The 12,799-nt window shown below is 45.1% G+C and overlaps 1 protein-coding gene across 1 annotated transcript in view; it reads right to left on the bottom strand.

Annotated features, from left to right (window-relative positions):
* The window catches only part of LOC140846653 (bromodomain adjacent to zinc finger domain protein 2B-like), a 115,523-nt gene extending 103,920 nt beyond the window's left edge, over window positions 1-11,603 (bottom strand). Inside the window, exon 1 of the mRNA XM_073224033.1 lies at window positions 11,292-11,603. The gene's annotated coding sequence lies outside the window, so the exon portion shown is untranslated. The remainder of the gene's footprint in view (window positions 1-11,291) is intronic.
* Between the last annotated feature and the right edge of the window lie 1,196 nt (window positions 11,604-12,799).

Here is a 12,799-nt window from a genome sequence, read left to right as displayed (position 1 = left end):
GAGGAAAAGGGACAGAAAGTCTCTTTGAAGAAATAATTGCTGAAAACTTCCCCAAACTGGGGGAGGAAATAATCGAACAGAGCATGGAATTACACAGAACCCCCAACAGAAAGGATCCAAGAAGAACAACACCAAGACACATAGTAATTAAAATGGCAAGGATCAAGGACAAGGAAAGAGTTTTAAAGGCAGCTAGAGAGAAAAAGGTCACCTATAAAGGAAAACCCATCAGGCTAACATCAGACTTCTCGACAGAAATCCTACAGGCCAGAAGAGAACGGCATGATATACTTAATGCAATGAAACAGAAGGGCCTTGAACCAAGGATACTATATCCAGCACGACTATGATTTAAATATGATGGCGGGGTTAAACAATTCCCAGACAAGCAAAAGCTGAGGGAATTTGCTTCCCACAAACCACCTCTACAGGGCATCCTACAGTGACTGCTCTAGATGGGAGCACCACTAAAAAGAGCACAGAACAAAACACACAACATATGAAGAATGGAGGAGGAGGAATAAGAAGGGAGAGAAGAAAAGAATCTCCAGACAGTGTATATAACAGCTCAGTAAGCGAGCTAAGTTAGGCAGTAAGATACTAAAGAAGCTAACCTTGAAACTTTGGTAACCACGAATCTAAAGCCTGCATTGGCAATAAATACATATCTCTCAATAGTCACCCTAAATGTAAATGGACTTAATGCACCAATCAAAAGACACAGAGTAATAGAATGGATAAAAAAGCAAGACCCATCTATATGCTGCTTACAAGAAACTCACCTTAAACCCAAAGATAAGCATAGACTAAAAGTCAAGGGATGGAAAAACATATTTCAGACAAACAACAGTGAGAAGAAAGCAGGGGTTGCAGTACTAATATCAGACAAAATAGACTTCAAAACAAAGAAAGTAACAAGAGAAAAAGAAGGATACTACATAATGATAAAGGGCTCAGTCCAACAAGAGGATATAACCATTCTAAATATATATGCACCCAATACAGGAGCACCAGCATATGTGAAGCAAATACTAACAGAACTAAAGAGGGAAATAGACTGCAATGCATTTATTTTAGGAGACTTCAACACACCACTCACCCCAAAGGATAGATCCACCGGGCAGTAAATAAGTAAAGACACACAGGCACTGAACAACACACTAGAACAGATGGACCTAATAGACATCTATAGAACTCTACATCCAAAAGCAACAGGATATACATTCTTCTCAAGTGCACATGGAACATTCTCCAGAATAGACCACATACTAGCTCACAAAAAGAGCCTCAGTAAATTCCAAAATATTGAAATTCTACCAACCAATTTTTCAGACCACAAAGGTATAAAAGTAGAAATAAATTCTACAAAGAAATCAAAAAGGCTCAGAAACACATGGAGGCTTAACAACATGCTACTAAAGAATCAATGGATCAATGAACAAATCAAAATAGAGATCAAGGAATATATAGAAACAAATGACAACAACAACACTAAGCCCCAACTTCTGTGGGATGCAGCGAAAGCAGTCTTAAGAGGAAAGTATATAGCAATCCAGGCACACTTGAAGAAGGAAGAACACTCCCAAATGAATAGTCTAACATCAGAATTATCAAAACTGGAAAAAGAAGAACAAATGAGGCCTAAAGTCAGCAGAAGGAGGGACATAATAAAGATCAGAGAAGAAATAAACAAAATTGAGAAGAATAAAACAATAGCAATAATCAACAAAACCAAGAGCTGGTTCCTCGAGAAAATAAACAAAATAGATAAGCCTCTAGCCCAACTTATTAAGAGAAAAAGAGAATCAACACAAATCAACATAATCAGAAATGAGAATGGAAAAATCACGACAGACTCCACAGAAATACAAAGAATTATTAAAGACTACTATGAAAACCTATATGCCAAGAAGCTGGAAAACCTAGAAGAAATGGACAACTTCCTAGAAAAATACAACCTCCCAAGACTGACCAAGGAAGAAACACAAAAGTTAAACAAACCAAACACGAGCAAAGAAATTGAAAAGGTAATCAAAAAACTACCCAAGAACAAAACCCCGGGGCCGGATGGATTTACCTCGGAATTTTATCAGACACACAAGGAAGACATAATACCCATTCTCCTTAAAGTGTTCCACAAAATAGAAGAAGAACGAATACTCCCAAACTCACTCTATGAAGCCAACATCACCCTAATACCAAAACCAGGCAAAGACCCCACCAAAAAAGAAAATTACAGACCAATATCCCTGATGAATGTATATGCAAAAATACTCAATCAAATATTAGCAAACAGAATTCAACAGTATATCAAAAGGATCATACACCATGACCAAGTGGGGTTCATCCCAGGGATGCAAGGATGGTACAACATTCGAAAATCCATCAACATCATCCACCACACCAACAAAAAGAAAGACAAAAACACACATGATAGATGCTGAAAAAGCATTTGACAAAATTCAACATCCATTCATGATAAAAACTCTCAGCAAAATAGGAATAGACGGCAAGTACCTCAACATAATAAAGGCCATATATGATAAACCCACAGCCAGCATTATACTGAACAGTGAGAAGCTGAAATCATTTCCTCTGAGATTGGGAACCAGACAGGGATGCCCACTCTCCCCACTGTTATTTAACATAGTACTGGAGGTCCTAGCCACGGCAATCAGACAAAACACAGAAATACAAGGAATCCAGATTGGTAAAGAAGAAGATAAACTGTCACTATTTGCAGATGATATGATACTGTACATAAAAAACCCTAAAGACTCCACTCCAAAACTACTAGAACTGATATCGGAATACAGTAAAGTTGCAGGATACAAAATTAACACACAGAAATATGTAGCTTTCCTATACACTAACAATGAGCCAATAGAAAGAGAAATCAGGAAAACAATTCCATTCACCATTGCATCAAAAAGAATAAAATACCTAGGAATAAACCTAACCAAAGAAGTGAAAGACTTATACTCTGAAAACTACAAGTCACTCTTAAGAGAAATTAAAGTGGACACTAATAAATGGAAACTCATCCCATGCTCATTGCTAGGAATAATTAATATCGTCAAAATGGCCATCCTGCCCAAAGCAATATACAGATTTGATGCAATCCCTCTCAAATTAGTAGCAACATTCTTCAATGAATTGGAACAAATAATTCAAAAATTCATATGGAAACACCAAAGACCCCGAATAGCCAAAGCAATCCTGAAAAAGAAGAATAAAGTAGGGGGGGATCTCACTCCCCAACTTCAAGCTCTACTACAAAGCCATAGTAATCAAAACAATTTGGTACTGGCACAAGAACAGAGCCACAGACCAGTGGAACAGATTAGAGACTCCAGAAATGAACCTAAACATATATGGTCAATTCATATTTGATAAAGGAGCCATGGACATACAATGGCAAAATGACAGTCTCTTCAACAGATGGTGCTGGCAAAACTGGACAGCTACATGTAGGAAAATGAAACTGGACCATTGTCTAACCCCATATACAAAGGTAAACTCAAAATGGATCAAAGACCTCAATGTAAGTCATGAAACCATTAAACTCTTGGAAAAAAACATAGGCAAAAACCTCTTACACATAAACATGAGTGACCTCTTCTTGAACATATCTCCCCGGGCAAGGAAAACAACAGCAAAAATGAGCAAGTGGGACTACATTAAGCTGAAAAGCTTCTGTACAGCGAAAGACACCATCAATAGAACAAAAAGGAACCCTACAGTAAGGGAGAATATATTTGAAAATGACAGATCCGATAAAGGCTTGACGTCCAGAATATATAAAGAGCTCACACGCCTCAACAAACAAAAAACAAATAACCCAATTAAAAAATGGGCAGAGGAACTGAACAGACAGTTCTCTAAAAAAGAAATACAGATGGCCAAGAGACACATGAAAAGATGCTCCACATCGCTAATTATCAGAGAAATGCAAATTAAAACTACAATGAGGTATCACCTCACACCAGTAAGGATAGCTGCCATCCAAAAGACAAACAACAACAAATGTTGGTGAGGCTGTGGAGAAAGGGGAACCCTCCTACACTGCTGGTGGGAATGTAAATTAGTTCAACCATGTGGAAAGCAGTATGGAGGTTCATCAAAATGCTCAAAACAGACCTACCATTTGACCCAGGAATTCCACTCCTAGGAATTTACCCTAAGAACGCAGCAATCAAGTTTGAGAAAGACAGATGCACCCCTATGTTTATCGCAGCACTATTTACAATAGCCAAGAATTGGAAGCAACCTAAATGTCCATCGGTAGATGAATGGATAAAGATGATGTGGTACATATACACAATGGAATACTACTCAGCCATAAGAAGTGGAAAAATCCAACCATTTGCAGCAACACGGATGGAGCTGGAGAGTATTATGCTCAGTGAAATAAGCCAAGCAGAGAAAGAGAAATACCAAATGATTTCACTCATCTGAGGAGTATAGGAACAAAGGAAAAACTGAAGGAACAAAACAGCAGCGGAATTACAGAACCCAAAAATGGACTAACAGGTACGAAAGGGAAAGGAACTGGGGAGGATTGGTGGGCAGGGAGGGATAAGGAAGAAGAAGGGGGTATTAAGATTAGCATGCATGGGGGGAGGGAGAAAGGGGAGGGTGGGCTGCACAACACAGAGAGGACACGTAGTGACTCTACAACATTTTGCTAAGCTGATGGACTGTAACCATAATGTGGTTGTTAGGGGGGACCTGATATAGGGGAGAGCATAGTAAACATAGTATTCTTCATGTAAGTGTAGATTAAAAATTAAAAAAAAAAAAAGAAAGAAAGAAAGAAAAGGGGGATTACTCCTTGATAGGATAAAACTATTCATAAATAAAAGATCAACGCATGCTTTAAATATCCTTAATGTTGATCACTTAAAGGGTGTCAGATGATCAGCTATGGAGGTATTCTTTTCTGATAATATTCCTTTCTCTTAATAAAAAAAAAAAAAAAAGCAGTTACTGTGTGCTGACCTCCCATGAGTTCTGCACAGTGGTATAGAGGGCATGTCAAAGCGTGGGCAAAGGGTCTGTTTGTTTTTATGCAGAAGATCAAGGCCTAGCTTGGATACCAGAAAATGAACTAAGATATGATATGAGGAGCTTCCGGCATCAGCACTCTCTGGAGGACTCGTGCCGGGGGATGATCATCAAAAAGCCTCCACAGGGATCCGGACAATGCAGCGGTTGTGGCTGCATCCAGCCCACCGTCTCCTGGGGTTGCCATAGGAATGAGGAGGGAGATGTCTAGGCTGGCATGTGTATACAGTGAGACAACGAATTTGACAGGATCTGTACTGTTGGAACTCAACCAGGAGTTGGGAGGGGTGCAAGTTGTAGCACTCCAAAATCTCATGACTATAGACTATCTACGGTTAAAAGAACATACGGGATGTGAACAGATCCCAGAAATGGGCTGCTTTAATTTGTCTGATTTTTCTCAGACTGTTCAAGTACAGTTGGACAATATCTATCTTTTCACAAATGCCTAGGGTGTCTAAATGGTTTTCTTGGCTTCACTGGAGATAGATGGTAATTATAGATTTGCTTTGTTTATGTCACTGTATTCCTATTATGTTAATATGTGTGTGCAAATTAGTTAGTAGTTTAAAACCTATACATACTTAAGGTACTCTACAAGAAGATATGTCAATGAAATAATCAATCCTCCCATGTTTCCTACCATATGCTACATCTATAGCTTTTCTTCTTCCTTCCTAATTACAACCCTTAAATAGAATTCGTGCCTCATATCGAATTTACCGAGTATCATAATTCCTCCAGGTGGTAAAGATACCTCGAGACAAGTGCTGGGCATAGAAGCCACAGGGCATAAATCTGCAAAGAAGTAAAAAGCTAACCTTTTCAAACAATATGGCTTCTCTCTCACTTACCAACTTTGTTTCCCTGTATGGCCCCGGAAGATGACTGGTTAGCCAGAGATGGATAAGATTCCTCAAGGGAGGAACAACCTAAGACAGGCACAGTCGCAGGGGGGCCATCAGGTGAGAAATTGGGGATCAACAGAGGTGAGGCTCAGAACCTCACCCCCCCTGCTTTGAGAGAAATCTTCTGCATCCGTGGATGTTTTGCTGCCCTTGTCTAGCCTGGATTAATACTTAGTCCATAGGCACACACCTGATCATCTGATCATCTACATTTGCCCTCTTACAGCACTAAACTATGTTTTCTACCTTTATCTTGCATCTACCTACCACTTCAGCATTTTATTAAAAATAAAAATAATAATAATAATAAAGGGAGAAATGTGGGATCAACATATAAATCAAGTACAAAAATCAAACGAATATTCATATTTGACCTGATTGTTTATAGGTCATAATGCGTGATCAAAACCGAAAGTTTCTGTGATGAATGCCCTTGTACTGTTCACCATGTAAGAATTTATTCACTATGTAAGATTTCATTCACCATGTAAGAACTTGTTCGTTATGCTTCAGAAGATTGGAGACTGACGAGAATTAGGCTTGAGATGGATTAATGATTGTACATTGAGCATTGACCCCCCCATACTGAATTTTATTGTTGTTAACAACCATTTGATCAATAAATATGAGAGATGCCCTCTCAAAAAAAAAATGCAATTTTATCTTTAAGACAGGTTGCTTCCTGCCTTTTACTACGTTCTCTGTGGATGGGGTAATATACATTGCTTGATTAGGGGCTGTGGGAGGAAAAGCAGCATCTGGGCAAAGTTAAAGATAAACTGGGCCTTTTAGCAGTCTGAAGTAAATTTTACAATAGCCTTATTTAATTGACACAATGAAGACGTGGGCTATGTGGCGGTATTTTCTTATCTGGGGAATGTTTAAACATACATTTCAGTCCCCGTTAGTCCTGGCTTTTTAGTTTTAACTAATCTTCACTGAGGAATGCTTATACTCCTAATTTGGTATTTTACGTTAGAGAATTCATGTGAATCGGACTTTGCTGAATTGTTGAATATTTCCCAGTTTTGGTAGGGGTCTTTTTCCAGAGGCCCTCACGCTACTGACTACACCCTACGGTCCCTGTCTCAGAATCTCTGTGGCTAGTTATAAACTACTCAGCTGCAGATTACAAACCGAAAACACAGAGAAATACGAATTTCTAAATACAAGAAAATGCCCTGACAGTTCCAAAGTAAAGAAACTTCATTCAAAGAAAACACACGGAGGTGCCTCGTGAAAAATTTTAATTCTAACGGCGCTGCGTATGGGCGGCCTCTGACCCGCCGCGGGTCACACTTGAACCTCAGCCCGTCCGGCCCGCGCCGTCGAGGACCCCGCCGAGAAAATCCACACACGGCAAAACGCTTACCGGCCTCCCGTCTGCGCGGCGCGGCCCGTCCCCTCCGCCTGCGGCCCCGTCCCGGGGGGACGCGTGTCGCGGGGCGGAGAGCAGCCACCCTCACCACCCGGGCCCGGAAGGAGGAGCAGCGGCTCCGGCGGGGGCCCCCCCTTCCCCCTCCCCGGCGCCTCCGCCGCTAGGACGTCTGCACCGAGCGCACCTGCTCCGCTCCCTCCCTTCCTAGGCGGCCCCTCCGGCGGAGCGCGCGAACTCCAGACCCCCGGCCCCGGGAACCCACCACCCGCTTTGGCCGCTTCCCAGCCCCGCGGGCCACGAGCTGCCCGCCGAGCAACGTGCACGGTCGCCCCCACGTCAGGCTCCCCGACACCTTCACACGGAGGCAGTGGTCCCTGCGCCCCGTCGGGTTCCCGCTGTGCCCCGCGGCCACATACCTTCCAACCCGCACAGCTGTCGCTGTCGCCTTCACCCCTTAGTAGGGCACGATCTGGACCCTCCAACGAAGATGCGCGGCAGTGGGAGCCGCGTCTCCGCCGAGCTCTCTGAAGTCCGGCCAGGGCAGCGGCTCCAAGTCCGGGCTGATGATCACCACGCGCGGCGCTGCGGTCATGCTGACAGCCGCCCTCCGCCCGCCGCGGGAGAGCCAAGAAGGGGCGAGTGCAGGCAGCGCCGAGATCCCAGCGGGCGCGAGGCGGAGATACGACGCTTGCAGCGAGGTCGCTGCCGCCCCCGCATGCGCGCCGAGAGGATGGCGCCGCCGAGTACGCTCAACATCTGGTCTCCGCGGACCCACTGCGCTGAAGGGATGGCGCGGGCCGCTCCTGCTCGGGCCGGCGAAACGAAACACGGAGGAGCTGGCAGGAACTGCTTCTCTCAGCGGCGCTCGGGACACTACTGTTGAATACAGCGGCGGCAGCGCCTGCAGCTACTGCGCAGCCGCCGGACTTAACGCTTTCTGAGCCCAGTGGCTGCCCGTCCCCGACAGACGGCCCTCACAGCCAATGAGCGCGAGGCGCCACGGCGCAGGCCCGCCCCCGACCAATGGCAAAAGTTAGAAGATACAAAGTAGAAGGAAAAAAATTAAATCACAGTGCAAGTAAATGAAACAAACACTTTAAAAAAATGTAAAAGAACAATGAAACGAACAACTGATTCTTTGAAGACAAACAAAATGGGTAAACACTTACCTAGACTTATCAAGAAATAAAAAGGACAGGACTCAAAATCAGAAATAGAAATTTAAAGACAAGTTACAAGTGACACCACTGAAATACAAAGGATTGAAGAGATAAGTATGTAAAATTAAATGGCAATATATTTGGCTCGCTAGAAAAAAATGGATAAGTTCCTAGACTCATGCAATGTTAAAACTTGTTCTGGAGAAAATAGAAATTTGAACAGACTAACAACTAGTAACCAAAAACTCCACACAATCAAAAGTCCAAGATGTTTTCACAGGAGAATTTCACTCAAACATTGAAGTAAGAGTTAATACCTATCCTTCTCAAACTATTCCCAAAAATTGAAGAGGAAGGAAAGCCTACAAATTCATTTCTATGAGGCCAAAATCACAGTTACCAAAACAAGATTAGGACACTACCAAAAAAAAAAAAAAAAGACAACAGAGGAGCTGAAGAGACAGTTCTCCAAAGAAGAAATTCAGATGGCCAACAGACACATGGAAAGATGCTCCACATCGCTTGCCATCAGAGAAATGCAAATTAAAACCACAATGAGATATCACCTCACACCAGTAAGGATCACTACAACCCAAAAGACAAACAACGAAAAATGTTGGCCAGGTTGTGGAGAAAGGGGAACCCTCCTACACTACTGGGGGTAATGTAAATTAGTTCAACCATTGCAGAAAGCAGTATGGGGGTTCCTCAAAAAGCACAAAATAGAAATAGCATTTGACCCAGGAATCCCACTTCTAGGAATTTACCCTAAGAATGCAGCAGCCCAATTTGAAAACACAGATGCACCCCTATGTTTATAGCAGCAAATGGCCAAGACATGGAAGCAACCTAAGTGTCCATCAGTAGATGAATGGATAAAGAAGAGGTGGTACATATACACAATGTAATATTATTCAGTCATGAGTGAAAACAAATCCTACCATTTGCAACAACATGGATGGAGCTAGAGGGTTTTATGCTCAGTGAAATAAGCCAGGCGGAGAAAGACAACTACCAAATGATTTCACTCCTATGTGGAATATAAGAACAAAGGAAAAACTGAAGGACAAAAGAGCAGCAGAATCACAGAACCCAAGAAAGGACTAACAGTTACCAAAGGGAAAGAGACTGGGGAGGATGGGTGGGAAGGGAGGGAGAAGGGGGGCGGAGAAGAAAGGTGCCTTACAACTAGCATGTATAATGTGGGGGGGGGCGCACAGGGAGGGCTGTGCAACAGAGAAGACGGGGTGATTTTAAAGCATCTTACTACACTGACGGACAGTGAGTGACTAATTGGGTATGTGGGGGGGACTTGGTTAAGGGGGGAGTCTGGTAAACATAATGTTCCTCTCCTCATGTAACTGTAGATTAATGATACCAAAATAAATAAAATAAAGATTCTTACTTCTTGGCAAATAGTGAATCTGTGGCATCTTACTACACTGATGGACAGTGACCTCAATGGGGTATGAGGGGCCTGGAGTAGATAATATGGGTGAATGAATGTATTAACCACATTGCTTTTTCATGTGAAACGTTCAGAGCAATGTGTATCAGTAATACCTTAGTAAAAAAAAAGTATCTTACTTGTTAACTTCCTGGCTGTTAAAATGCAATCTTATCTTTAAGATGAGATGCTTCCTGTCTTTTACTTTGTTGTTTGTCACTGGGCTTATTGCCATATTAGTTGCCCAGGTTATATAGTACTTGATTTGGGGCTGGAGGAAGCATCTGGGCAAAGTTAAAGATAAACTGGGCCTTTTAGCAGGCTAAAGTAAATTTTACAGTAGCCTCATTTAATTGACACAATGAAGACACGGGCTATGCTGAGCTACTTTCTTATCTGGGGGATGTTCAAGCATTCCAGGCCGGGTTACTCCTGGCTTTTTAGTTTTAACTAATCTTCACTTAAGAATGTTTATACTCCTAGTTTGATATTTTACTTTAGAGAATTAATGTGACTCTCACTTTGCTGAATTGTTTAATATTTGCTAGTTTTCGTAGGGGTCTTTTTCCAGAGGCCCTCACGCTACTCCGACTACACCCACGGTCCGTGCGTGTCTCAGAATCTCCGTGGCGAGTTATAAATTACTCAGCTGCAGATTACAAACCGAAATGCCAGAAAAATATGAATTTCTAAATACAAGAAAATGCCCTGTCAGTTCCCAGATCAACATAAAGAAACTTCATTCCCAAATAAAACAGACGAGAGGTACCTCATGAAAAAACGTTTTACTTTAAAGTCGCTGCCTCCGGGCGGCCTCTCCCCCGCCGCCCGTCACACCTGAACTTCAGCCGCCCGACCCTCGCCCTCGAGGCCCCCACCGAGAAAATCCAAACACGACAAAACGCCCACCGGTCACCCCTTCTGCGCGGCCCCGTCCCGGGCGGCGGGGGCAGGTCGGGAGCGCGGACCCGGGCCGGGCGAACGCGCGCCGCGGGGCGGAGAGCTGCCACGCTCCCCACCCGGGCCGGGACCGAGGAGCAGCGGCTCCGGCGAGCCCCTACGCCCCTGCCCCGGCGAAATTCGCCGGCCGCTCGGATGTCCGCCCCGGGTGCACCTGCTCCGCTCCCTCCCATCCAGGGCATCCCCTCCGGCGGAACGCGCGGACTCGAGGCCCCCGGCCGGGCCACGCGAGACCACCACCCGCGTCGGCCGCTTCCCAGGCCCGCGGTCCACGCGCTGCCCGCCGAGCAACTCGCACGGCCGCCCCCTTGTCCGGTTTCCCGTGCCCTCGGGCGGAGGCAGGGGTCCCGCCGCGCCCCGCGGCCACGTACCTTCCAGCCCGCAGAGTCGTCGCTGTCGTCTTCACCCCTGAAGCGGGGCCCGCTCTGGACCCTCCTCCGCAGATCCGCGGAAGCGGGAGCCGCTTCTCAGCCGAAGTCTCTGAAGTCCGGCCGGGCCAGCGGCTCCAAGTCCGGGCCGATCGCCGCCCTCCGCCCGTCGTGGGAGAGCCGAGAAGGGGCGAGTGCGGCGCCGGGAGCCCAGCGGGTGCGACGCGGCGATCCGAGGCTGGGGGGCGAGGTCGGGAGGAAGGCGCAGCCAAGCACAGAGCGGGCCCATCATCTGGTCTCCGTCGTCCCGCTGCGCAGACGGTACGGCGGCTCGAAGCACGGAGGCCGCTGCTGCCGCTGAGGTCCTTGCAGCGCTCAAGATGCTACTGATGCTTGAATAAGGCGGCGGCGGCGCCGGCAGCTACTACTCCGCCCCAGGCTTACGCGATCTGCGCCCATTGGCTGCCCGTCCCCGACTGACAGCCTTCATGATCATGCTCGGTTTGCCTGCCAAATTAAATTCTCATTTTATTCTTTGAGACATTGAAGGGTTTTAGATCAGGGGAAAGGATTCCACTTTTAAATGAGCACTCTGACCTCTCTTTGGAGACTGGATTCTTGGGGGCAAAGTGATAGCAGAAGGACTACTCAGAGGCTGCTACAGGCATCCACAAAAGATTTGATGGGATGATGGACAAGGGCAGTTGAATGGGTATGCAGAGCTTAGACTGCAGAGATGTTTAGGAAGTAGGGTGGGTAGGACTTGGTGACTGGTGGGAGGGAGAAGGCACTCCTGCTATAACAGGAGTCCACAGACTGGGTGGCTTAGTCTACAGAAACTTATTTTCATGGAGTTCTGGAGCTTAAGGACCAAGATCCACAGGCTGGCTGGGTTGGTCTGGCCCAAGGCCTCTCTCTCCTTGGCTTGCAGATGGCTGCCTCCTTGCTGCGCCTTCACATGGTCTTCTGTCTGCCATGCACATACCTGGTGTTTCTCCATAGGCCCCATCTTCTCATAAGGACATCTGTTGGAGTGGAGTAAAGCTCCACCCGAATAGCCTCATTTTTTTTTGGTGTTATTAATGTACAATTACATGAGCAACATTATGGTTTCTACACAACCCCTATTATCAAGTCCCCACCACATAGTCCATTACAGTCACTGTCCATCAGCGCAGTAAGATGCTATAGAATCACTACTTGTCTTCTGTGTGTATAGTGCCTTCCCCGTGCCCCCAGCCCCTAAATTATGTGTGTGAATAGTAATGCCCCTTTCCCCTCTTACCCCATCCTCCCAGGTCCCTTTCCCTTTCGTAACTGTTAGTCCATTCTTGGGTTCTGTGAGCCTGCTGCTGTTTTGTTCCTTCAATTTTTGCTTTGTTCTTATACTCCACAGGTGACTAAAATCATTTGATACTTGTCTTTCTCCGCCTGGCTTATTTCACTGAGCATAATACCCTCTAGCTCCATCCATGTTGTTGCAAATGGTAGGATATGTTCCTTCTTATGGC

Source organism: Manis javanica, chromosome 16, assembly GCF_040802235.1.
Source record: "Manis javanica isolate MJ-LG chromosome 16, MJ_LKY, whole genome shotgun sequence".
In the NCBI taxonomy this organism is placed as follows: domain Eukaryota; kingdom Metazoa; phylum Chordata; class Mammalia; order Pholidota; family Manidae; genus Manis; species Manis javanica.
Note: the sequence above shows the minus strand (reverse complement) of the source record. Positions and strands in the feature narration are given on the sequence as shown.